Source organism: Herpailurus yagouaroundi, unplaced genomic scaffold, assembly GCF_014898765.1.
Source record: "Herpailurus yagouaroundi ecotype Mexico unplaced genomic scaffold, PumYag 250, whole genome shotgun sequence".
In the NCBI taxonomy this organism is placed as follows: domain Eukaryota; kingdom Metazoa; phylum Chordata; class Mammalia; order Carnivora; family Felidae; genus Herpailurus; species Herpailurus yagouaroundi.
In genome coordinates this window covers 11377216-11402664 of record NW_024412467.1, presented here as the reverse complement: position 1 = coordinate 11402664, position 25449 = coordinate 11377216, and the positions used below count along the sequence as shown (strand labels likewise).

The window sequence follows — 25449 nt, the reverse complement described above, 5'->3', positions numbered from 1 at the left end:
CTGCAAGAGACTATATTAGTGGCAGAATCTGGTTAAGCATCAAGACCTTACTGAGTCCAGTGCTCTTCCCACTACCCCAAATTCAGCTCCATCCCATGAGCGCTTATTTTCGTTCAATTCAGAAGAATCCTCCTAACTTACTTAAATTTACAGACTGCAAGAGGCAAAATGCCTACTTCTCACTTCAAAATAAATTAGTAGTTATCTGGGGTTGGAGGGGAGATCAACTGGGATGTTGCTCTCTATGTTGCATATTCCTGTGATGACTGGAGTATTTACGAAGAATATAAATGTTTCTTTGGGCGTATCAAGGAACTAGTCCATTTGTTTAATGAGCTTTCAGTAGTCCCCTCCCCTACCCCTTCAAATCATGACAAATGATTGATTGACGAAGAGTTATTCCTTTTTCAAACACCATTTTCTGGACCATTCCAAATCCCAGGCAGCAAGGCAGCATTCCTAGACCCGTCCCCTTAAGGTATAATAGGCTTTGCCAATATTTCCGCCTCCATATACTGTCATTCACCTTCCTAAGGAGCTGGATCAGTCTAGGAGAAGTATGCAAAAAGTCAGTTCAAACTGATAGTGTCCTGAACTACCCAAAACACATTTGGCAGGGAAGGGCGAACCACTGCACCTGCAGAAGGCCCGGGAACAAACATGCTGATCACTGGGCACGCTCCCTCTTCTGTCTGCCAAGACCCTTAGGTGCCCAGGGCTCAATGACATTATCGCCCCAAAGGACAGATCTGTTCTCTATGGTGGCGTGAGAAAATGGGCCATCCTTTCTCCCGGCCCCAGGCCCTTTGCCTTCACTGGTGGGACGTTGTTCCTACCTCTCCACTGGCCTCCAACACTCTCTAACTTTTGGAGTTTCCCAACCTCCCCAGTCACACCCTGCTCTCTGAAAGGGACCTAATGAGCTCAATCCCACTGAGCCACAAACGAGGAATCAGGAGGAAGGTGCAGGACGTGAATTGTGCAGCCTGGCACCATGCACCTGAAGACTCCTCCACCCATCACCCAGATTCTCTTACCCTCTCTGCAGGGGAGATGCGGCCCCACCTAGTCACCAGCCACAGTACAAAGATTACGGTGGGGGGGCGCCTGGGTGGCACAGTCGGTTAAGCGTCCAACTTCAGCCAGGTCACGATCTCGCGGTCCGTGAGTTCGAACCCCGCGTCAGGCTCTGGGCTGATGGCTCGGAGCCTGGAGCCTGTTTCCGATTCTGTGTCTCCCTCTCTCTCTGCCCCTCCCCCGTTCATGCTCTGTCTCTCTCTGTCCCAAAAATAAATAAAAAACGTTGAAAAAAAATTAAAAAAAAAAAAAAAGATTACGGTGGGAATCGCGCCAGTCTGCCAGTATGTTAAGATGTCTTCATTCCCATCGATAAGACTCATTCCCCACTCTTGGTGGCGTTTGGAGGTTCCCGGTCACCCTGGGAACAGGAAGTCTCCCTAGAAGGGCTACCCACTAAGCTGACTCAGCTCATACCTTAGGAACCATAAGAAATAAAACCTGCATGAGAGAATTATTGTCGAGAGCTAACTGAGATGATGCACGGAAGGAGAAACCAGAAGTCTCAAGGCAGGCTGCCCAAAGTCAAGTTCATCATTCCATCCCCACCCCCACTGGGGTGTTCTCCTGGGTTCCCCTCATTCTGCAGAGAAAGGCATCCCCACCACCCAGTCACCAAGGTCACTTCTGTCTCTTTGCTGTCCCTTAATAATAATTATTATAATAAATAATATTTCATTGTATGTGACCCGCTGAGATCCTCACAGCCTTTGAGAGACAGAGCAGGGATTTGTCTAGCTCTACAAACCCAGCCCAGGCCCACTTACAACATTTGTGGGGCCCAGTGCAAGATGAAAATGTGGGGGCCCCTAAGTCACAAATGACTACACAACAGGAGCGCGATAAGCCGGTGGCCCAGCCCTGTTGATTCAACCTTCCGCTGGAGCCTGTCCTTCCTTTCACTGCCATTGCCCTGGGTCCGTCTCTCAACAACTCACACCTTCCAACTGCATCGACCTCTTCACTGCTTTTCCTGGGTCTCAGTCTTGTCCCTGACCTCCCAACCTGACGGTTGTGCCATCAACCTCCCTGCTATGAGAACTATCTTCCCAGAAAACAGCTGTAATTATACTTTAGACGTGGTCTAATCACCACCCCTTGCTCAATAGCATAAACTCCAAGTCCCTTAGGGTGGCCTTCAAGACCTTTGCCAATATGACCTCTGTCGGCCCATCTCTGAAGCCCACATTCTTCAGACCTGCCGTTTCAGGTAATTCCCAGTCTTTGCACAGCCCCGCGCTGGCCTCCTTTGGAACTCTTGCTGGAGCTCTTTGCTTTCCGCCAAGAACACCCCGCAATTATCTTTGCTTATTACAATCTCACTACCTTTGAAAGACCAGCTCATCTCCTACCTCCATCACAGAATCTTGCCCGACTTCGCCGGTCGGAATCAATCTGTCCTTCCCCTGGGCTTCTGTCGGGTAGCTCTCACAGTCTACCTTGCTTTAGGGTCAGTACGGGTCCAGGCCTTTGGAATTAGGCCGACTTGGATTCATATTGAAGCCTCAACCTTTCTGGCCAGGTGAATCCTGCAAGTTACTCCACGGCTCCGAGTGGAACTAATCAGGATTCAGTAAGATAATACAGTCAGAATGTAATACAGTGCCTAAGGGATACACCACAAGCGTCATTATTGTTTCCTTGCCCTTAGAAGTGACGACTCCTGGCTTATCCCCCTCAGCGTCTAGCTTAAGTTCTCAACACGACAGTTACCTATTACTAGTTTGCCCGATTCACTGACCTACCCCTAAGTGTTCCAAGCTCCGGCCCAATTTGTGCCTCCGCTTAATACGTTTTAAACGCCCACGCCAGTTGGGGCACCTGGGTGGCTCAGTCGGCTAAGCATCCAACTTCGGCTCAGGTCATGATCTCACATCTCGTGAGTTCCAAGCCCCGCGTCGGGCTCTGGGCTGACAGCTCAGATTCTGGAGCCTGCTTCCGATTCTGTGTCCCCCCCGCCGCTCCCACCCCGTCCCTCTGCCATTAGCACTCTGTATCTCTCTGTCTTTTAAGAATGAATAAAACCATTAAAAAAAATTTTTTTAATAATAATAAAAAAGAAACGCCCACACCAGCAAAAACCTATACAGGTTGCCTGTTCTAAATAAAATCCTTATCTACCCACATTAATTAATACTTGGGTTTTGTTTTTAACATAGGGACTGGTTTCTATTAGCATCCCATGGACCTTTAAAAAAATGAGAACATTTTTAATAACCAGCAGTCATGCCCTGGAGCCATTGTGCCATCGGCAGCCCAAATTTTAAAAATGAGGTATTCCCATACAAGTTTCTGTATCTCTTCTCAACCTGAATTATACTGGCTCTTAACATCTGGAGGCAGAAAGCTTGGTTGGCTGAGTCAACTGGACAGCTTCACCGCCACAAATAAAGAAGGCTTTATGTCCTGGGTTAATGGTATCCGCCCCTCCCAGCGAGGCAGGGATGCCGGTGGGGGAGGACATTCCCCGAAGGCAAAGCCTCCGGGTGCTATTTTGAACCGGCCTTCTAGAAGTTGATTCTGGTCTTGAGGTCGCTGGAGGTTTATGCTTACTCTGAAAGGCGATCTACCCCAAGATAATGCCAGGTGTCTGTGGCCTGGCTTCCCCGCTGTTCTGTCGCCTCTGCCCAGAACCAGGAAGGGGGCACTGGTGGTTAAGCGTCTGTAGAAAAGCCAGCTCTACTAAGACTGTTAATTACTAGTTTACATAACATGGTGCAACCAGCTTTAGTAACGCGATCTATTTTATTGCGTTTGTTCACACACATGACAAACAGAAGCTGAGGTTTGCGTGCCTAAAAGTTACCTATTTGAGGCGCTGTGATTGGGAATTAGTCAGCAGGAATCAGAGGGGAGGAGGGCAAAAGGGGGACACTGGGAGGTCTGTAAAGTCCTCTGCCTTGAGGCCACGGGCAGGGGGTGGGGATCGCCAGGCACAGTGAAGATGGTTCGAAGCCAGAACCTGCCTGATTGTCTAGTAGGTTAGGATTTTACTAGCCCATACCAGACCCACCCATTGCCCCGTGGTAATTGACGGGACTGACCCATTACGAGATTGGGTGACCTCTAATAAAACGTCACCTGATGATTCATGAGGAGAAATAACAGTGTGTGATTTTTTTTTTTTTTTTAAGATTTACTTTTTTTTAGGGACACCTGGCTGGCTCAGTCAGTAGAGCATGTGACTCTTGATCTTGGGGTCATGAGTTCAAGCCCCATGTTGGGTGTAGAGCTTACTTTAAAAAAAAAAAAAAAAAAAAGGAAAAATCAACTGGATTTAATAAAACTAAAGAAAAAAAATTGATGTTATGTGGGGCACCTGGGGTTCAGTTGATTAAGCATTCGACTCCTGACTTTGGCTCGGGTCATGAGCTCACGGGTCATGAGCTCAAGCCCCGTGTAGGGCTCAGTGCTAAGAGTGCAGAGCCTGCCTAGGAGTCTGTCTCTCAAAAAATAGATAAATAAAAATAAACTTTAAAAAAATAATAAAAATTAAAAAATATTAAATAAAATAAACTTTAAAAAAAATCCTTTTTTAATAGTCTTATTTATTTTTGAGAGAGAGAGAGTGTGAGTGGGGGAGGGACAGAGAGAGGGAGAGAGAGAATCCCAAGCAGGCTCTACACAAGCCAGCGCAGAGCCCGACTCAAGGCTCGAACTCAGGAACCACGAGGTCATGACCTGAGCCGAAGTCAGACGCTTAACCAACTGAGCCACCCAGGCACCCCCAAAGGTGGGTGCTTTCAAACACAGAAATGTTCCCTCTAAAGGTTCCACAGACTAGAAGTGCACAATCAAGGCGTTGGCTCTCTCTAAGGCTCTGAGGGAGAATCTGTTCTGCGCCCTTCTCTTGGCTTCCGGCATTGCCAGCCATGCTGGGCATCCCTTGGCTTAGAGACACATCACTCCAGTGTCTGCCTCTGTCTTCACAAGGCATTCTTCCAGCAGGTCTTCACATTCTTCCTTCTGTGTGTGTCTGTCCACACTTCTTCCCTATTTATTTATTTATTTATTTATTTAATAGGTTTTTAAAATCCATAGCTATGATTTCATTAAAAAAAAATTTTTTTTTAATTTTTTTTTAACGTTTATTTATTTTTGAGACAGAGAGAGACAGAGCATGAACGGGGGAAGGGCAGAGAGAGAGGGAGACACAGAATCGGAAGCAGGCTCCAGGCTCTGAGCCATCAGCCCACAGCCTGATGCGGGGCTCGAACTCACCGACCGTGAGATTGTGACCTGAGCTGAAGTCGGAGGCTTAACCGACTGAGCCACCCAGGCGCCCCTAAAAATTTTTTTTTAAGTTTATTCATCTTGAGAGGGACAGAGCGCGAGTGTGAGTGTGGGAGGGGCAGAGAGAGACAGAAGGACAGAGAAAGAGAGAGAGAGAGAATCCCAAGCAGGCTCCGCACTGTCAGCACAGAGCAGGACGCGGGGCTCAATCCCACAAACCGTGTGAGATCACAACCCAAGCCAAAAGCAAGAGTGGGATGTCCAGCCGACTGACTCACCAAGGTGCATCCCCCTGCCCCGTTTTTTTTAGGTTTATTTATTTATTTTGAGAGAGTGAGAGAAAGAACACACGCACACAGGTGGGGAGGGGCAGAGAGAGGAGGAGACAGAGAATCCCAAACAGGCTCCACACCGTGGGTGCAGAGCCCGACGTAGGACTCGAACTTATGAGCACTGGTTAAGTCGGGCACTTAACCAGCGGAGCCACCCAGGCGCCCCTTCTTCTCCTTTTCTTATAAGGACAGCAGTCACGTTGGATCAGGGCCCACCCTCCTCGTCTACATCTGTGATAACCGCATTTCCAGATAGGGTCACGTTCTACGGGACGGGAGGTTAGGACTCTGTCTCAGTCTGTTCTGCTGCCATAGCAAAGCACCACGGACGGGGCGGCCGATTCTTCCTCCCGGTTCTGGAGGCTGGGAAGGCCGATATCAAGGCGCCACCAGATTCAGTTTCTGGTGAGCACCTCTTCCTGGCGTGCGGCCCTCCCGCTGTGTCCTCCTCACATGGTGGAGACACAGGAGAGCGCTCTCTGCTATCTCTTCGTGGACAGGCGCCAATCCCATCGTGGAGGTCCCCACCCTCCTGACCTCACCTAACCCTAATCGCCTCCAAACACAATCCCATCAGGGGGCAGGACTTCCACATAGGAATTTTGAGGGGATGTACGCATCCAATCCATAAGAGACTTCAGCATGTCTCTTAGGGGACACCCACCCACCGGTGCGGCCGCCACAGGGGTCCCCAGGGACAGAGGTGTGAGTTTTCCAAGCTCAACCCTCCATGGGGACGAGTGTCACAACCCCTAACACAGGAATTGACACCTCCTCCTCCAAATTAGTCCTTTGAGGACGCAGCCATTTGACCTCTCTCAGAGGAATGCCAGCCAGCTTGGGCAGTGCTCCGGAAGCTGGCACGGTCCCCTCGATCGGAAACAACCCCGAGGAGAGCCCAGCCTGGCCAGGACTCGGGCTGGTTTCTCTCCTCAGCTCCCACATCACCGCCACAGACTGGTTTAGCAGGAATTATCCTTTGCCAGCTCACGCTGTCCACACAAGTACTGCCTGCCTATTGAAGGGATGCCCTACAAATCTCCATCTCATAATGCCAGTCCCCGCCTCTGCCCTGACCCCAGATCACATGATGGGGCTGAGGGCCTCCCCAAAAGATGGGCTCTCGTGGGCTTGTTCTGCGTTCCTGCCTCCCCTCTACCTCCCCACCACCACCACCACCACCACCACCGGGTATTTAAGTAGGCATGTCTTTGTTTGGAAACACTGTGCTCACATTAATAATACATTGAGAGCTAGCGCGTCTCCAAGGAGCTCCAAATGCTTCGCAGGCATTATCTAATTAGCCCTCACCCAAAGCCCTGCTCCAGCAAAACCACCAGGGGAACCAGTGGCTGACTCAGAGCTAGGAAGGGACAAAGACATCCTCAGGGCTCTCTGCCAGGGCCTGAAGCACAGTACCCATCCAGCAGGTGGGGTGACCCCCATTTCCACTGAAAAGGCTATAGGACAACTGTCCCCTTGCCCCTCTCCGGACTGGGAAGCTGGGTCAGAAGAATGATTTGCAAAACCCCAGAAGGGCGTTCTTTTACACCTTGTGCAGGTAAGTTGCCACCCCTGGGGTAGTCCCCACATGCCAGCCGGGGCACTTGTATGGGTACCCTTGTCACATGCACACTTGCCTACCCATTTTGCTTGATGGGGCCACCAAAGCGGGGAAGGGCTCCTAGAGGGGAGTAACCGATGTGATCCCCTTGGGGCGCCCATCTTTCCACCCCACATGCTGCCTCGGGGTCTGCAGTACCTCCAATAGCCAGAGTGTTTACTGCTGCATGGTGTTTAGTCCCCACCTTCCCCCTAGGGAGCCAAACAGGCCACATGTACGTGTGCATCTTGCACGTGCAATTAACTGGTTTCTCCTCAGCACCTGGCTCAGTGCCTTGCTCCCCCCTTGAAAGTATTCTATGCATATATGGAGATATAGAATGGGAATATTAATTCCTTCATCCTCCCGAAAGTCCTCAGTGGAAGACGGGGCTGGAATTTTTATCTGCACTTTACAAAATAGCACAATGAGGCTGACTGTGCGGGTTGACTTGCCCGGGGTTGTGCAGTTTACATGCAGCAGAGCCCTAAACAGAACTCAGATCTTTGGACTTTCAGGATGGAATATTTGCCATTGGACCACGTCCCATCCCACCTGCTCCTCTTGGGCAGTTCAGAAAGCTCACGTTCCCCAAACCTTTAGGAAATGAAAACCGCTTATCATCTAGAAGGAAATAGCCCACTGATACGGGTGTGAAATGAAAGCACGAATGAGACAGAGGAACATTTTCTCCCAAGGAGACTGTTTGAAAACCCAGAGCCATCCATTCCTATCATCCTTCTACATTTTCGGAGAGCACAGTGGGGGTCAGAGTGATGAGCAGAGAGTCGGCGACTGCCTTCTCAAAGCTCGTTCCAAAACTAAGAACCGTTGATATTAAGGTTTTACATAAGCAGAAGGAGTCAAAGCGTTAACGTAACTCTTATGGAGCACAGAGCGGTCACAAAGAGTTAATACACTTTCACGTGCGTTCTTTCAGGGGACGGCACGAAGACCCTGCAAAATAAATATCGTTATCCCGATTTTTACCGTTGAGAACACGGATGCTCAACGATTCCTCGCCTAGAGACGCCTAGCTAGTAAATTTCAACCACTCTCCAGCTTGGGTGTTCTGACCATTTCAGTTCATCACCATTTCCTTTTGTCAAGATTTCAGAAGTATCGCCTTGAGGGTCTGTCGATGACCTACCTGCATCCGTTCTCGCTATGACAGACATCATTGCTGTTCACGGACACAGTCCCCCCTCTCTTTCCAGGGACTCAGGACGACGCACCTTCCTGGCCCGTCAAAGCTGGACTTCACCATTTGGCTTGCTTTTCACCTATGCCAGGGCAGCAGAGAGGGTGCGTGTCATTTCCAGCTGGACACATTTAACTCGTGATGCTGGTCCCCCCAGCATTCTCTCCCTAGAGCAGCAACGGTGAGAGCGTGTGCTGAGATAGAGTCTCCAGAAGCCTGGGGCCAGGAGTGACCACCACAGCCTCCCTGCTGACCCCCATCAAACATAAGCAAGCAACGTCCTAATTGTTTTAAGCCACTAAGATGTTAGGCTTACTTCTTACTGTGGTATAACCCATTCTATCCTGCCCGGATACACTACCCAGAATTTCCTCGGGAGAATCTGCCCTACTTCAAGCAATCTTGGGTAGATCTGAATCGACACCCAGCTCTGAGGTATAGACCCTGATTGGCATGTCACATCACCCCCTCGGTCACAGTGACCGGTTTAAGCACGGATAATAACGTAGGTCCATGAGAATGGACTCCCAGTGTTTCTCGAGAACGGTTCAGGGATGAGCCAATCAGTGTGAAAGGGAAAACAGTCAATGATGAGGGAAAGCAGTGTTTCTTCCCCATCAATGGGAGTAAACCTCCATCACTTCTGGTGACCATCTTGCCAATGAAGGAAGCCTCCCTGAGGACAAAGGTGAACCATGGGCAAAGGCAAAACCTGCAAATAAATTGTAGACATAAAGAGCGAAAGCCCGAAGTCAGCTCCAGGCCTTTCGCAAATGAGCCAATAAGACCCCTTAATTCTCTAAGCCTGGCTGAGGCCAGCCTTTGATTTCTTCAAATTTAAAAACCAAAAAAAAAAACAACTTAGCTGTTGATTTTTAAAGACTCCTTCCTCAAAATAATAACCCACTGAAATATTGATATGTAGATATAGATATAGATGTATTTCTACAATAAGTCCTATGGCTCTTTGGGGTTTTGGGTGGTTTTGTTTTGTTTTGTTTAAGTTCATACATTTTGAGCGAGAGAGAGTGTGCGGGCATGTGGGAGCAGGGAAGGGGCAGAGAGACGGAGAGAGAGAGAGAGTCCCAGGCAGGCTCTGCACTGTCAGTGCAGAGCCCGATGCAGGGGCTTGAACCCACAAGGCATGAGATCATGACCCAAGCCTAAGTCAAGAGGCAGACGCTTAACTGACTGAGCCACCCAGGCGCCCCTGGGGTTTCAAGTTTTGACTGTTGTTGGGTTGTAGATATTCCTGAGAAAGGCAACAGAATTGAAATTTGGAGTCAGAAAGGGTTGTGAAGAACATACGGTCTAACCGCCTCATTTTATAAATGAGGGACTAAGGCACAGGAAAATACAGTCTCTCACGCCGGGCAGTGTGCACTCTAGGGGTCCTACTGACCTCCGATCCCATCGACAGTAAGTTGTGCTGTCTCTGGGTCGTTCTGGGATTCGAAGGAGATCATGTACAGAAAGCTCCTCGAATACAGGCTGGCACAGTGCTGATAACCAACAATTGCTGACTGCTTTTTATCAGTGACTCACATTTTAGTATTTAAGATGCATGGGGTGGGGGGGGAAGGTAAATACTGGACACGCCCCTTATCAGTTATTATGCCGAGAGAACTTGCCCGGAGCAAAGAAGGAGCCAACCCTTTGACCTTGACCCACCCACCATGGTCATCTGCAGAGAGGCCAGTGAACCCCGAGTTCTGTGTCAGTGCCTATGACTACTCAGGAGTGTGTGTGCCAAGCAAACTCGGCATGGGAGTTAATCTTCCCAAGGACCCGGCAGGCGTAACTGTGTCCTAAGGAGACCAGGAGTTCCATAAGAAGCTGAGAGAGCTTTGTTGCTGGAATTTTGAGAAAGACAGTGGAGTATTGGCTTCTAGACTGGGCAACCCCACAGCAGAGCGCAATACAGAAAGGAGCGGACGTGGGCCTCCACCCCTTCCATAGAGAACTGCACGGCACGCGCACCCCAACATTTGGCACCCCAGCGGTGACAAGGGTCAGAACGCGGACGGGCTTGTAGAGCATTCTCAGAAATATCCAGTGGACATTCTGCAGAGGCTGGAGGTCCTGATGAACCTAAGACGAGGGGCCTTGAATGGCCAAGTGGACAAGGGCTCATGCATATGAGTGGCTGCAGTCCCAGGGACCCCATGTCTACCAAGAACAGCAGCAGGAATGGGGCTCCCTTCTCCTGGGAACAGGCAGGATACAGCACAGAAGAAAGAGAAAGCTTTCCTTCCGAGCATCCCCAGGTCACCGCCAGCCGCTGTGATCACTCACGGTTTGGGTTTTATTAAAAGCCAGCCCTGGAGAACGGATTTCTTGCGTGTTTCTGGTGCTGGCGTTCTCACATCTTGGATTAAATGAGATAACAAAAGTAAGCCACCCTGCGTGCTCCATCCCCAGCACGAAATGAGCACAGAACCAATGGCAAATGCCTTTCCCTGCTTCTCTCTGGAGTGTGGTTCTCATCTGAAAATCAGCCGGACCACACGCGTTCAGATGGCTCATCCCAAAAGTCTGGGCTGTTGTGTAGACGTAGAGATCGAGAGATGTCCCCTCTCCTTGCCAGCAGTGCAATTGTAAGCCATCTCGCAGTCTCTTTATTTATAAACTGGAGAGGATACAACCCCACCCCTCCCCTCCCCACCTCTTGGGAGGATTAAATGAGATCATGAAAAAGGGAAGGGTTTTATCAGATTCTGAAAGGCTGCAACGCCTTCATAATTCTTATTATCCCAACACTGCTGGGAAGTTGATGGACAGAACTGTCAGGATTCCTTCCAAATGAGGCCAAGGAATATAGGACCCACCCCCTCAAAGAACAAGGCAACAGGCCTCTCTCTCTGACACGTTTTTTTTTTTTTTAAAGAAACAAATTCCTGGGATTTATCTGATCGCCACTTTGCTCAAGCAAATCATTTTTCTAATCTAAATGCAGTCGCAGTTGCGGTAGCTGGAAAATGACTTACTCTTCTTAACACTCCGCTTTGGTGACAGGAAGAAAATGAGACAAACTGTAAAAGGTGTGCTGTATATTTCATTCCACGTTACAGACAAACCCGAAACACAATAATCCTGTGCAATTGTTTCCAGAGTCAGATGGGCTGGGGCAGTGTTGGTGAGGGAAGCTGGGAAGCTGGTACCCAAGGGCAGCTCAGGAGGCAGTGACCATGAAGGGGCAGAGGAAGACGCGTGGGGCTGGGCGCGGGGCCGGGCTCCTGTCGCCTGCACCCACTCGCATCCACACACAGATCCCCACTGTCCACGTTCTCTCTTTTCTCGCAGCTCCGAAAGTCCACTCTTAAGAAAGACTCTAGGGGGGCGCCTGGGTGGCTCAGTCGGTTAAGCATCCGACTTCAGCTCAGGTCACGATCTCGCGGTTCGTGAGTTCGAGCCCCGCATCAGGCTCTGTCTGTGCTGACAGCTCAGAGCCTGGAGGCTGCTTCGGATTCTGTGTCTCCTCTCTCTGCACCTCCCCCACTTGTGCTCTGCCTCTCTCGGCCTATCAAAAATAAATAAATGTAAAAATTTTTCAATAAAAAAAAAAAGAAAGACTCTAATAGGGGCTCCTGGGCGGCTCCGTCGGTTGAGCGTCCAACTCCCGATTTCAACTCAGGTCATGCTCTCACAGTTTGTGAGTTCAAGCCTCCTGTCAGGCTCTGGGCTGACGGTGTGGAGCCTGCTTGGATTCTCTCTCTCTCCCTCTCTCTCTCTGCCCCTCCCTGCCTCTCTCTATCTCTCAAAATAAATAAATAAAGTTAAATATTAAAAAAAAGAAAAGAAAAGAAAGATTCTAACAGGGCTCCTGGATGGCTCAGTTGGTTGAGCGTCCGACTCTCTTGATCTGAGCTCAGGTCATGATCTTACAGTTCATGAGTCTGAGCCCTGCATCAGGCTCCACGTTGACGGCATGGAGCCTGCTTGGGATTCTCCCTCTCTCTCTCTCTCTCTCCTTCTCTCTCTCTCTCTCTCTCTGTCAAAATAAATAAACTTAAAAAAAAAGACTCTAACAGAAGCCACTTAAACCTCAGGGTGAATGTAAGACACCCTATTACCTCTCTCTAAAGGGATTTCTGTTTTGACCCTTATCACTGTTTAAGACCTTCTGTGTAATATTCAAGCCCCCTAATGTGAGGTCATCAGCCAGGACATGGCTTCTGCTTGCCTCTCTTACCAGCTCATCATTCTATTCCACTGACCCTAACTGCGCCAGGCCCGTGGTAACAGAAGAGCCGTGCATCTTGATTGCGGTGATAGTTCCAAGAGACCGCACAGGAGACAAAACCCGACGCGGTCGCGGGCACGCACACGAGCGCATGTAGAACTGATGAAGACCGAAGAGTTTGCAAATTGTACCAACGTCCGTTCTGTTGCTCTGGTGCTGAACTGTAATTACACAAGATGCCAACATCAAGAAAGGAGAGGTGATGTAGACAAGGGAATCCCCCGCCCCATGCATTTTTCTTACAACTTCCCGTGAATCTCTATTTCAAAATAAAGGTAAAAATAAAATCCATCAGGTTTTCTCATGTCTTTATTTCTTCTTTTTTTCTTTTGTTTTAAGGAAGGCAGACTGCCACGTGCAGCGCCTCATGTGGATGTGTCTGGAGTCTTGGAAGCTTCACCACCCTGCGTTCTCCTACAGCGGAACTTGAGAGCTTGTTTGAAGGTTCTAGCAGGGGAACGCAGCTACTCGTATACCCTTGACTGAAGAGGCCCGTCCTCTTCGACCTAGTGCGCAGCTTCGGGAGGGACGCACATAGAGCGGTGAGGGAGGAAGGGGACACCCGCCCAGCCAGCCAGATCAGCCGAATCAACCCTGGCGATCAATGGGCAGCCAGATCGCCCCCACATCCTCTTTATTTCTTTTGCGAGATTATGATCACTCTCATATATACCTACTAACTCTTCATTCTTCAACTCAGCTCATGCATCATTGCTCAGCACAAACTCAATAAATGTTTATGAAATGAGTGAACGAGTGGTCCCTGTTTTTCTCTGATAAACAGGCTGTGAAAAAAAAAGACAGAAAGAGGCTGTGAATCAATAAAATGACATAATCTTGCAGATAAAAGCACGCACTTGGAAGTCAGGCTACCTGACTGAAACCCCACTTCAATATGTTCCTCTAGCTGTGTCGTGTGAGCTTGGTTTCCTCACCTTCTAAGTAGGAACGGTACTAACATTGTACGGTTTTTACGAAGATTACATGAATTAATGCGGTGTGATACGGTCAGAAATATATATTTGGTCTCCTCCCCAGCTCCTGACTCAGAGCTTCTAAAATCCTTGGAGCTTCCTACAGATCAAAACCACAATGAGATATCACCTCACCCCGTCAGAATGGCTAAGACTAAAAATCCAGAACCACAAACGTTGGCGAGGATGTGGGGGAGAAAGGAGCCCTCATGCACCGTGGGTGGGAATGCAAATTGGTGCAGCCACCACCGTGGAGAACAGTAGGGAGGTTCCTCAAAACTACCCTACAATCCAGTAATAGCACCGCTGGGTATTTACCCAAAGAATACAAAAACACTGATTTGAGGCGATATACGCACACCTTTGTTTCTTGCAACTTTATTTACAATAGCCAAATTATGGAGGCAGCCCAGATGGCCATCAATAGATGGATGGGTAAAGGAGATGGAGTATCTGTACAACGGAATATTATTCAGCCATAAAAAAGAATGAAATCTTGCCATTCTCAACAACGTGGATGGAGCTAGAGGGTATCACGCTGAGTGAGATAAGTCAGTCAGAGAAACACAAAGACCATGTGATTTCACTCAGATGAACAAAGCGGGGGAAAAAGAGAGAGAGGCAAACCAAACGGAGTTAACTGTGGCGAACAAAGTGGTGGTTACCAGAGGGGAGGCGGGTGGGGGATGGGTGAGATAGGTAGAGGGGATTAAGAGTACGCTTCCCACGATGAGCCCTGAGTACTATATGGAGATGTTGAATCACGAAATTGTACACCTGAAACTAGCATAACACACCGGACTTCAACTTTTTACAAATAAATTAAAAAAGAAAATATAAAATCCTTGGAACTTCGAGAGAAGGGAGCAGCTTTAGTTATTCACAGCCAGCCCCTTTCCATACCTGAGTTTCTGCTAATTAAGTGATTCTTCCACATCTGGCTCTGTGCTGGCCAAGTGGAGCCTGCTTGGGATTCTCTGTTTTCCTCTCTCTCTCCCTCTTTCTCTCTCCCTCTGCCCCTCCCCTACCCGTGTTCCCACTCTATCTCTCTCCCCCTCTGTCAAGATAAATAAACTTTAAAGATTATTTATTTAAAGATAAATAAATTTTAAAAAAATTTTTTAAAGTGCTGGGAGGGTGGCATGCCCAGAGTGGCCATGGAACTCCATGAACCTCCACCACCCCCACCCCTTGCCCTGTACATCTCCTCCACTTGGCTGTTCCTGGGACGTAGTCTTTATAATAAACTGGTAATATTAAGAAGTGAAGTGTTTTCCTGAGGGGTGTGAGCCCTTCTAACAAATTATCAAACACAAGAAGGGGATCACGTATAGCTGGCTGGTCAGAGGCACAGGTCGCAACCCGGGACTTGTAATGAGCGTCTGAAGGGGTGAGGTGGTGGGAGCAGTCTTGTGGGGCTGACCCCTTCACCTGCGATATCTGCACTAACTCCAGGCAGTGTCAGATCGGAACAGATCGGAACTCTCTGCTGTCCAGAGAGTTAAAGAATTGGTTGGTATGAGGCAAAGTCCCACATTCGGTGTCAGAAGTGTTGGGAATAAAAACAGCTTGAACGGACATAAAATCCTTAAAATAGTGTCTGGGCATATAGTAAGCTCTCAAAGGTGGCCGCTATTATCTCTGGGATGCCTTTTCTGACCTGTCTCCTCCCCTATCCCTGGCCCACCCTCCCCATGTGTATCCAAAACATCCCGTGCTCCCCGACCTGGTGACCCGGGGTGCATACTGATCTAGCACTCTGCAACAAACTAACCCAAGACTAGTGTCTGAAAATAATGATACTATTTATTTTGCTTATGAATCTGCACTCCGGCAGGCTCCTAGACGACTGCTCACCTCTGCTCCAGTTGGCATCAGCCAGTGTGGCGCAAAGGCTGGGGGCTGGGATCTAAATGTTCACTCACATGCCCAATGTCTGGCACAGTCTCACTGGGGCCTCAGCTGGGGTTCTCAGTCAGAATCAGAAATGCAGCCTCTGTCTGTGCCTGGGGTTTCCTCGCAACGTGGTGTCGTCTACGTTCCCAGGGCAAGTATCCCAACAGAAAAAGAGCCAAATGGAGGCCATATTGTTTTTGACCGAGCCTTGGAAGCCACGGTGTTAACTTCTTCCACAATCTATTCAAGGCACAAGGGTCCTCCAAGTTCAAGGCACAAGGACATAGATTCCCCTTCTTGATGGAGGAGTGGCAGGCTTCTGGGAAACATGCGGGACCCAAAATATCACCCTATGAACCACGTCTTGTATTTTCTGTAATCCAATGCTTTGACGTCTGGGGCCTTGTCAACCCCAGAGAGATTGCCCCTCCCAGGGTTAACCGATTCCTGGAGATGGTGAACTGCTGACCCACAAAGCACACCATTCAAATTCAAACCAACCAATCCAGAGCCCACACACCATCAGTGTTTTTACTGGTCTGTCATGTTCCAAGCTACTACGCCCCATGCCCTCTTCACCCCAGGGTCACTTCCCAGACAACTAGGGACAGTCCCTGTGCCTCAGAGCCTCACTGAAATTACTCAAAGTAGCCAAACCTAAGCTCACTTACCCTGCCTCGCTGATGCTTTCCCTGTGAAACCTCAGTGGAGGTTCTTTTTCACTTTTCCCCCCTTTCTGCCTCCTGACTGATCCTGGCACTTCTTCGGGTCATCCCTCGTGGCATGGCATGCCATGGGGCATGGCATTCCCCCTTGGAATCTGTGAGTGTAATGACATATCTTTTCAGTCATAAATGTCTCCTGATCTGGTCCCCTTACTCTACCTCAAATTTTTTAGTAATATATGATATTTTAGAGTAATCACCGTGGCCATCTGGGGGAAATACAATCTTCCACTCTCTGCCTTATAATTGGTTATGTACTTGCCTTTGCCCTCAACTTGACTGGTGCACACAGAAAACACACCCTCCTTTTATCTCTTTAGCCCCTACGCCCAGTACATAACAAGTACTCAATAAACGTTTTTTGACTAACTGGCTGACTGAATACTTGAGAGCCATACCACAACCTTTGTCCTCCTTATTAGGTATCCAAAGAAATAGGACCCTTTGTACCTTTTTGCTCTACCGGGACAGCGTCTATCCGTCGGCATTCAGAATGGTCCAGCATTTGACATACCGTCGTAGACAGCCTCTAACAAAACTAGGCTCTCTTGAACCCCTGGTAATAGAATTGTTTATTTTTATTCATTATTTTTATTTTTTTTTTTAATTTTTTAAAATGTTTCTTTATATTTGCGAGAGCGAGAATGAGACAGAGCTTGAGCAGGGGAAGGCAGAAACACAGAGGCAGAATCCGAGGCAGGTCCCAGGCTCCGAGCTGTCAGCACAGAGCCTGACTCGGGGCTCGAACTCAAGAAAAGGGAGATCGTGACCTGAGCGGAAGTCAGACGCTTAACTGACCGAATCCTCTACCCTTATACCAAGGAGGTTGGGAAAGCCCCCAAATCTGCACGTGGCATGTGTGCAGGCCAGCTTCAGGGAGTTCGTGCCGTGAAGCCTAAAGTTCTCATGAGGTTGTCTACAACAGGTCAGGAGGGCCTGCGGTGGCTTCGTGCGTGCCACATGTGTTCGTGACAGGATCAAGCGCGCTTTCCATATTGGGGAGCAGAAAATCATTGTGAAAGTGTTGAAGGCACGAGCACCGAGTCAGAAAGCTACATAAAAAAATGAAGATTTTTGAGTAGCTAAAAAATAAAGAAGAAGAAAAGAAAAGAAAAAAGACTTCCTGTAAATTCCTTGGACACATTGTGCCACGCTGGCTGCTCGTTCTACCAGCCCTTCCTTATTTTATTTTATTTGACTTTATTTGACTTTATTTTATTTTATTTTTAAAGAGGCAGAGAGAGGGAATCTTGAACAGGCTCCATATTCAGCATGGAGCCCAACGTGGGGCTCGATCCCACAACCAACCCTGGGATCATGACCTGAGCCGAAATCAAGAGTCAGACACTCAACTGACTGAGCCACCCAGGCGCCCCTCTGCCAGCCCTTCTCCTTCTACTCCACCTGCTAAGGCACAAAAACCCAACTCTTGTCACCTCTTCTTTGTGGGATTACGTGGGATAGCACAACTCCTCACGGGTTGGACGTGTGGAGACAGAGCGGGGCCTCTGAGGCGACTCTCATCACCCGAAGTCTACACTGCGTTCAGAGTGTTCACACAAGTTGTATCACCTGCCGTCATGCATACAAACAGCTGGGCATCCCTTATCCAGGCAGGTCAGTCCTGCCTTGTGAAACCAGTTAAGGGGAATCTCCCTAATACTATAATCTCCAGGGAGTTCCCAAAGAAAGGGAGTCATGCCTTCAACTGCCCCCATCTCAGAAAAGTTTAGAAACGACAAAGTTCCGCGCAGACCCCTGGGACGATGCCTCGATTCTCTCTAGCAGCGTTGGCGGTTAGAAACAGCAAAAGCAAGGGGATGCTTCTCCCGTCCTTTGGATTTCGAATGCCTTCTCCCATTCCTCCTGTGAGGACAGAGTCCTCCCAAAAGAACCAATACCTTCTTCCTCAAGCCCCAATGATGTATGAATGGAAGGGCACCTAAGTAAGATTTACAGCCGGGTAGGAGGTCAGGGAAGATTCCCCACACCTCTTCCAACTGAGCGTCCAATGCTGGGATCCATTTGACAATTTTTTTTTTTTAAACGTTTATTTATTTTTGAGACAGAGAGAGACAGAGCATGAACAGGGGAAGGTCAGAGAGAGAGGAAGACACAGAATCCAAAACAGGCTCCAGGCTCTATGCTGTCAGCACAGAGCCCGACGCGGGGCTCGAACTCACAGCCCGCGAGATCACAACCTGAGCCGAAGTCGGCCGCTTAACCGACTGAGCCACCCAGGCGCCCCCATCTGACAATTTTTAAAAAATCTAGTCTTATTCCCTAAGAAGAGATGAGGTTGAAAATGCAAATATTTCTTGGGAGAAACAACAAATCGGTGCTTGTTCCAGTAAATAATCCTTTTTTTGTGAGCAGATCTGGTTAAGGGGTAGGAGACAAAACAGAGAAGAAACACAGGGGTAGGTCCTGAGGGCCGAAAACTGATTCTCTGCCTCCTTCCAGAAGAGGCTTCCAGGAAGGCTTCCTTCCTCTGCCAAGACCTTCTCCAATGATCATAGAGTTTTGAGTAGTTGTCAAAAAAAAAAAACAAAAACATTCTAGTTCCGCACCCCCTAGAGCCCTCTGGTGCCATTCTCCAAGCCCTTCAACTAACCTGGGTCATCTAGGAATATCTCAGCTGCTCTAAGTTCTCCACAGAAAAATGTTTTTAAATGCATAGCATACCAGGGCTCCTGGGTGACTCAGTTGGTTAAGTGTCCAAGTCTTGGTTTCAGCTCGGGTCATAATCTTACCTCCGTGGGTTCGAGCCCCTAGTCAGGTTCCATGCTCTCGGTGCAGAGCCTGCTTGGGATTCTCCCTCTCTCCTCTCTTGCTGTCCCTCCCTGTGTGTTCTCTCTCTCTCTCTCAAAAATAAGTAAATAAACTTAAAAAAATAAAGCTATTATAGTATAAAATAAAATAAAATAAAATAAAATAAAATAAAATAAAAGCCTAGCATACCTTATAAGGAGTAAGACTTTTCCTGGCCAAATTTCAAATGCTAAATGCAGCCTCATTCACAAGAGCCCAAAGGTGGGGCCAACCCAAGTGAGCGTCAGCAGATGAACGGATACACAAAACGTGGTCTAAACGCACAAAGGATTATTATTCAGCCTTAAAAAGGAATGAACTTCCAGGACAGGATGCTAAATGAAATAAGCCAGACACAAAAGGCCAAATATTATATGATTCCACTTATGTGAGATTCCTAAAATATGCAAACTCCTAGAGACACAAAACAGAACAGTGGTTATCAGGGGCAGGGGGGAGGGAGGAACGAGGGGCCACTGTTTATGGGTACGGAGCATCTGTTTGGGAAGGTGAAAAAGTTTTGGAAAGGGACAGAGGTAATGGCTGCACAATAGTGAATGTATCAAATACCATCACCTAAATGTGGCTAAAGTGGTAAATTTTATGGGATGTATGTTCTACCACAACCACCACCACAACAACATTTTCTTAATTTGTTTTTCTAACGTTTTTATTCATTTTTGAGAAATGGAGAGAGACGGAGCATGAGTGGGGGAGGGGCAGAGAGAGAGAGACAGACTCTGAAGCAGGCTCCAGGCTCTGAGCTGTCAGCACACAAACTCAAGTTCTAGAACTCAGGCCAGAGTTCAACACCCTCCCCATGTGGGTCCAACCTTCCAAGCTCTCTCTCAATACCCACCTCCCCCCACCTGGCCTCTTCCCCATCCTCCAAACACCCCTTGGGCTCCCTCCCTGCTGGGTGTCCTGCCCACCCCACCGTCCAGCGCGAGCCCCCGCTCCTCCGCGGTCCCCCCTCGAGCCGTCCATAGTGACGCGGTGCTTTCTGAACGGCATCCTTTGTCTACATCGTTCCCTTTATTGCTTGGTGATACAACAGATCTACTGGGGGTGGTAATTAGATTCTGAAGATTAAGGCTCTAAGGAACTTTAGGAGATTGTTTCAACTCCCTTAATTTGTAGTGAGGACCCCGACCCTGAGCGATTACTTGCCCAAGGTCCCAGCACTCATTAGCGACAGAGGAGGGAGTACAATCCACATCCTGACACCGGCTCCCTTCTCTTCTCCATGGCCCTAGGTTGTCACTATTGTCCCCAACAGGGTTTCAAGCTCTGCCGGGGCAGGCAAGGGCCACCCCCCACCCCCCGGTCAGCTGTGTCCTCACCAACCCAGCGCGGTTTTTAGTAAGTCCACGCTGAGACCGTAAAGGTGTTTCTAGACGATGCCGCCGGGGCCTCAAATTTCTCTTAGAAGTTTCTTAAGGACCAATGTTTCTCCCTCTTCCACTTCCGAATCTCTTCCTTGCGAGTTTTCTAAGAGGGAATTAGGCAAACCAAAACAAAAGCAGTTGGATAATAGTTTTGCAGAACCTCAGCCAATTTTTGCAACCCCAGAAACATGTTCCGTTTACTGCTTGGCCCTAGATGTGGACCCAGCGTAAACTGAACCAGACACACTAGCTCTAATTTTTTCTCAACTCTGCAGACAGATAGTAACCTGGGTCGGTGCAGTTCATCTATTTCCCGGACCGTGAATTCACTGGCGGTGCTGTCTCGGCTGCGTGGGCATTCTTTCAGTTCCAAGGCACCCAGGCTGCTTCCTCCTCCGCAGAGCTCTTAAAAAGAAAAAAGAAAACACAGCTTCGCCTCACCCTCTGCAGAGACAGAACCCCTCCCAGAGAGCCAGGCAGCATCCACTTGGAAGGGTGACTCTGCAGACGTCGCCTTACCTGGGGCAGAGCACGGCTCCCCTCCGGCAAATCAGCGCATCTCTCTGGGAAGCCATTCGTCCCTCCAGCCTAATGGATTCCATCAGGAGCAGGATGTGGCTTTTGCCAGCACAAACCCTAAACCCCCGGAGGTGACAGGGGCCTCCTGCCGGCCCATCGGCACCGGGGTTTGCTGGTGAGGACGACAGGAAGGAAAACTGGGGAAAGTTCGGAAAGCCGAGTAACTTTTGAGAGGTCCGATGGGGGAGGAAGGCCCAGGTCCGTAATCACAGGAGCCTCGTGCAAAATCTAATTACAACTTGGGCGGAAACGGAGGCCAGAAACAAGTGTCATTCATCAACTGAAAACACCAACTAAGGTAAACACTGCCACAAACTCAGGGAAAAAAAAGAAGGTGGGGAGGAAGGAAAGAGGGGTGATCACTCTGGATATCAAGCAAATCAAATTACCCTGAAGGCCCGGCCAGACACATGCATTAATCATCGGTTATCCCAGCTGCACACCTGTATGGGGAGGAGGAGCTGACGTGCTCCAAATGGCTCGGGCAGACGAGTGGGCTTCCCCCCCGGGCTGGACGGGAGGGACAGGGGCGCAGGCCCAGGGGGGCCCAGCCCAGAAGTGGCCACGCGGCAACCCCCAGCTCTCCCCGGGGGGGCCAGTTGGAAGGAAGAGGAGAATTCGACCCCCCCGCGGGGGGGGGGGTGGTGGTGCAATCCCCAGCTTTCCAGCCAAGTGACTTTCTTCTGGAGCCCGCGTAGCTGCTGAGTGCCACGTTAGGCAGCTTTCCCTGGAAGAGCGCAGGCTTTGGGGGGAAGCGAAGGCAAGTCCAAGGACTAGTGGGCCAGAAGCCTCCAAATCCTCCGTGTGGCTGGTTTTCTTCTCTCGTGCAGTTGAGAGTGCAGGGGCATGGCAAGAGAGATGGGGAGGGGTGTGGGCTGGAGACAAAGCGGGCCCCTGACTGTGTTTCCCAGGGTGGGGGGGGGCCCTCAGGCTCTGCAGCCCACGAGTTCCCCACCCCGGGGTAGTCACGAGCACCAGAGGGGGCTGAAAAGCAGCTCAGCCATCGGGGCTGGGAGCTGTTTGCCCTTGATGAGAAATTTCAAGTGGGAGCCTATGTGTGTGGGCTCAAGTGGGAGCCTCAAGTGTGCCTATGTGGATGAGAGAGGGCATTTAGAGGGAACAAATGATTTATTAGCGGGGCCTCCACAAAGTCTCCTTCGGAAAGGGAGGGAGCGTCCTCCCACCGCCCCCCTTATCATTAAAACATTACAGGGGTGGAATCCATTTGGCCTCCTAAGCCGGCCTGTGAGGGAGTCACAGCTGATCAGGCAGCCCGCTGAGCTCCCCCAGCCTTTCTCTGAGTGCAACAATATGTATAAACTGGCAAAATGGACCGGGGACCACTTTGATGTTGAACAAAGAGGAAAAACTCCAAAACAGCGTAAAAAAAACGTATTCCTGTTTAACTCTTCTGTGTCCTTTCTGCAGCGCAAATTAAAGACTCGAGGCAGCTGGACAGTGCCCCAGGGAGAGCTAAATAATGAAGGATCGCCATCGCAGGCTCTTAGGCCCAGGTATTCCCTACCAAGAGAGAACGGCCAGTCTGGGCCTCTGAATTACTTGCTCTGATTATATAAGGGACGGTCTTGTGAGCGGTTGCTGGGGCCTGAAGCTGTAGGATGGGACCCACGATCGCCCTCTCATTTAACCCTTGCAACACCTCCGTGAGATCCAAACTGTTTCCCCCTTCGGAAGACGGAGGAACAGAGTGGTGAAGGGACACGCCTAGCACGTCCCGGCCTATCCAGGCTTCCAAACTCAGGACTTGAAAGTTCCCAACCTGTCCAGGGAACGCAAAGCTCAGGTTGTTTTTCATTTTCACGAGTGAATTCCCTCTTCTCTGGAATGAGATGTTCCCCATAAGTAAACTTCTCCTATCTAAAACTTATCTCTTTAAAGCCAAATCTTTTTACATTTGTAATTAATTTGGAATCGAATTTTTCTCAAATATATTGTACGCTTCCATGGCTTACAAAAGAGAAAATCCCGAGGAAATGTCCTTCCTTGGGACGGGCAAGAATTCCAGCCTACATGTCCTCAGAGATACCCAGGAAGGGGCAGGCGATGTGAGCCAGGTTGGCAACTTCCTGCCGACGTGGGGAAGAGGGACCCACTCCAGGGACTGCAAGCCAGAGGTGGGGCAGAGGGTTGAGAAAGATTTTCTTCTTCCTTTTTTTTTTTTTTTAATGTTTTTATTTATTTTTGAGACAGAGAGAGACAGCCCATGAGCAGGGGAGGGGCAGAGAGAGAGGGAGACACAGAGTCAGAAGCAGGCTCCAGGCTCCGAGCTGTCAGCGCAGAGCCCGACGCGGGGCTTGAACTCACGAGCTGTGAGATCATGACCTGAGCCGAAGTCGGTCGCTTCACCGACTGAGCCACCCAGGTGCCCCGAGAAAGATTTTCAACCACCATTTGGAAGTGGAGTGAGAAAAACAGTCAGGGATCAAACAGTAAGAAGCCTGTGAGATTCTGGCACCATTTCCTCCTTGGTAATAACTGGTAAAAAAACAAAAACAAAAACAAAAACAAAAACAAAAACAACAACAACAAAATTAAAAAAAAAAAAACAACTACCTCTAAAACAAAACAAAATACATTTTTGAAAAATAAAAATGGGTGTGAGCCAAAATGTTAACAGTGGTGATGCGCGGGTGATGTTACTAACCTTCTTCTCCTTCCTTCTCACACCGGGGCTCCGCTTTAACTCAGACCAGAGAGGTCAACTCTCAAGCTGTGAAGACAAGACATCATCTGGCCTCTTGAGCCACGTCACGTTTTGCAATAAAATGTAAGCAGCGTCCGCATTATCGTGTTGCATCCGAATTGTGTGTCCATACGCCTGAAAAATGGGGAGACTTTGGTGTCAGAAAGGACTGACTTGGAATCCTAGCCTTTCCACATACTTAGCAGTCACTTGGGGCACTTTATCTCTCAGCCTCGGTTTCTCTAACATAGGACTACCAATAGCTACTTCACAAGGCTTTGGTGAGACTCCATAATTCTCCCTTGCCATTTATGGAATGAACACAATGAGCAGATACATTCATGGGAGCAACCTATTTTGCCTATGTTTACAAATACGACACTCCCAGGGGCGCCTGGGTGGCTCAGTCGGTTAAGTGTCTGACTTTGGTCCAAGTCACGATGTCACAGTTCATGGGTTCAAGCCCCGCGTTGGGCTCTGTGCTGACAGCTCAGAGCCTGGAGCCTGCTTCCGATTCTGTGTTTCCTGCTGTCTCTGCCCCTCCCCCTCTCGCACTCAGTCTCTCTCTTTCTGTCAAGAATAAACAAACATTAAAACACACACACACACACACACACACACACAAATTCGACAGTTCCACCCTCCACACTGTCAAGTTAGACCTTATTGAATCATTAGTTGTTAAGCCACAAAATTTATGGTGACTTAGGTCTGTTCTGGACACTTCTTCACAGACTATGGCGGTTACCAAAGTGCCAAAAGAAATTCGCCGTAAGGTCGGTGGCACAGCACGAGACCATATTAGAATAAAGCTGCCCTGAAGAGAACGATGTGGGTTGCACGTCCAATTAAATAATGGACTTAGTTCTCTCACATGACTTATCGCTCAGTTAATACAATAGCCTTGTAGGTGGGTATTATTATCCCCATTCGACAGAAACTTTCCACCACTTCCCATGGTCACAGAACTAACAGGTGCCATAGCTGGGATTCATACCCGGATCTCCCGGACTCCAGTGTCCCTTCTTTATCCATTGTTTCATGTTGTCACCTATTTTCATAATTGACTTAGCTACTGGATTTGTGTTCATAGTAACCCAGCACATCATTTAAAGCTGGACAATTCCAAGGAAGTTTTTCAACGGTTTATGATCCATGGGTGAGCAATTCTGAATATTACTAGTAAAATGCAATTTCTCCCTCCATCTGTCTTCTTTCTGCTTCTGTCTCTTTCTCTCCCCCTCCCCTCCCCCACTTGATAGTATTCCCATCGATATAAAGATAGGATTGTAAATCCAGGATGTGAGTTCAAACTTTTTTTTTTTTTTTTCTATTCACTGCATGAAGGAGAAAGAGAAGAAGATTACAAAGATATATCCTTTAACCTCAGGAGTTTATCCTTGGCTTTTGTACAGAAAACCATTTACCCTAAGGCTAAGGTAGTATGTGCAATGTCTCTGCTGGTACTTTTTTTTTTTTTTGGAAGATTTAAAAAAAAAATGTTAAGTAACCTTTCTTTCTTTCCTTTTTTAAGGTTTGCGTTAAAGCAATTTGCATTTTAATTTATTTTAATTCATTTATTTATTTAGATAGAAAGAGAGCACACATGGGGGAGAGGAAAGGAGAGAGGGAGAGAGAATCCCAAGCAGATACTGCACCGTCAGCAAAGAGCCTGACGCGGGG

The 25449-nt window shown here is 48.7% G+C and overlaps 1 long non-coding RNA gene and 1 pseudogene across 1 annotated transcript; one reads left to right on the top strand and one right to left on the bottom strand.

Annotated features, from left to right (window-relative positions):
- The first annotated feature begins 16777 nt into the window (after positions 1-16777).
- Positions 16778-17344, top strand: LOC121020446 (60S ribosomal protein L34-like; annotated as a pseudogene).
- Positions 17345-20508: 3164 nt separating this feature from the next.
- Positions 20509-21536, bottom strand: LOC121020563 (uncharacterized). The gene is made up of 3 exons (XR_005786192.1): positions 21003-21536; positions 20771-20888; positions 20509-20586 (listed from the first exon to the last, which is right to left on the bottom strand). It is a non-coding gene; the product is annotated as an uncharacterized LOC121020563 (long non-coding RNA).
- Between the last annotated feature and the right edge of the window lie 3913 nt (positions 21537-25449).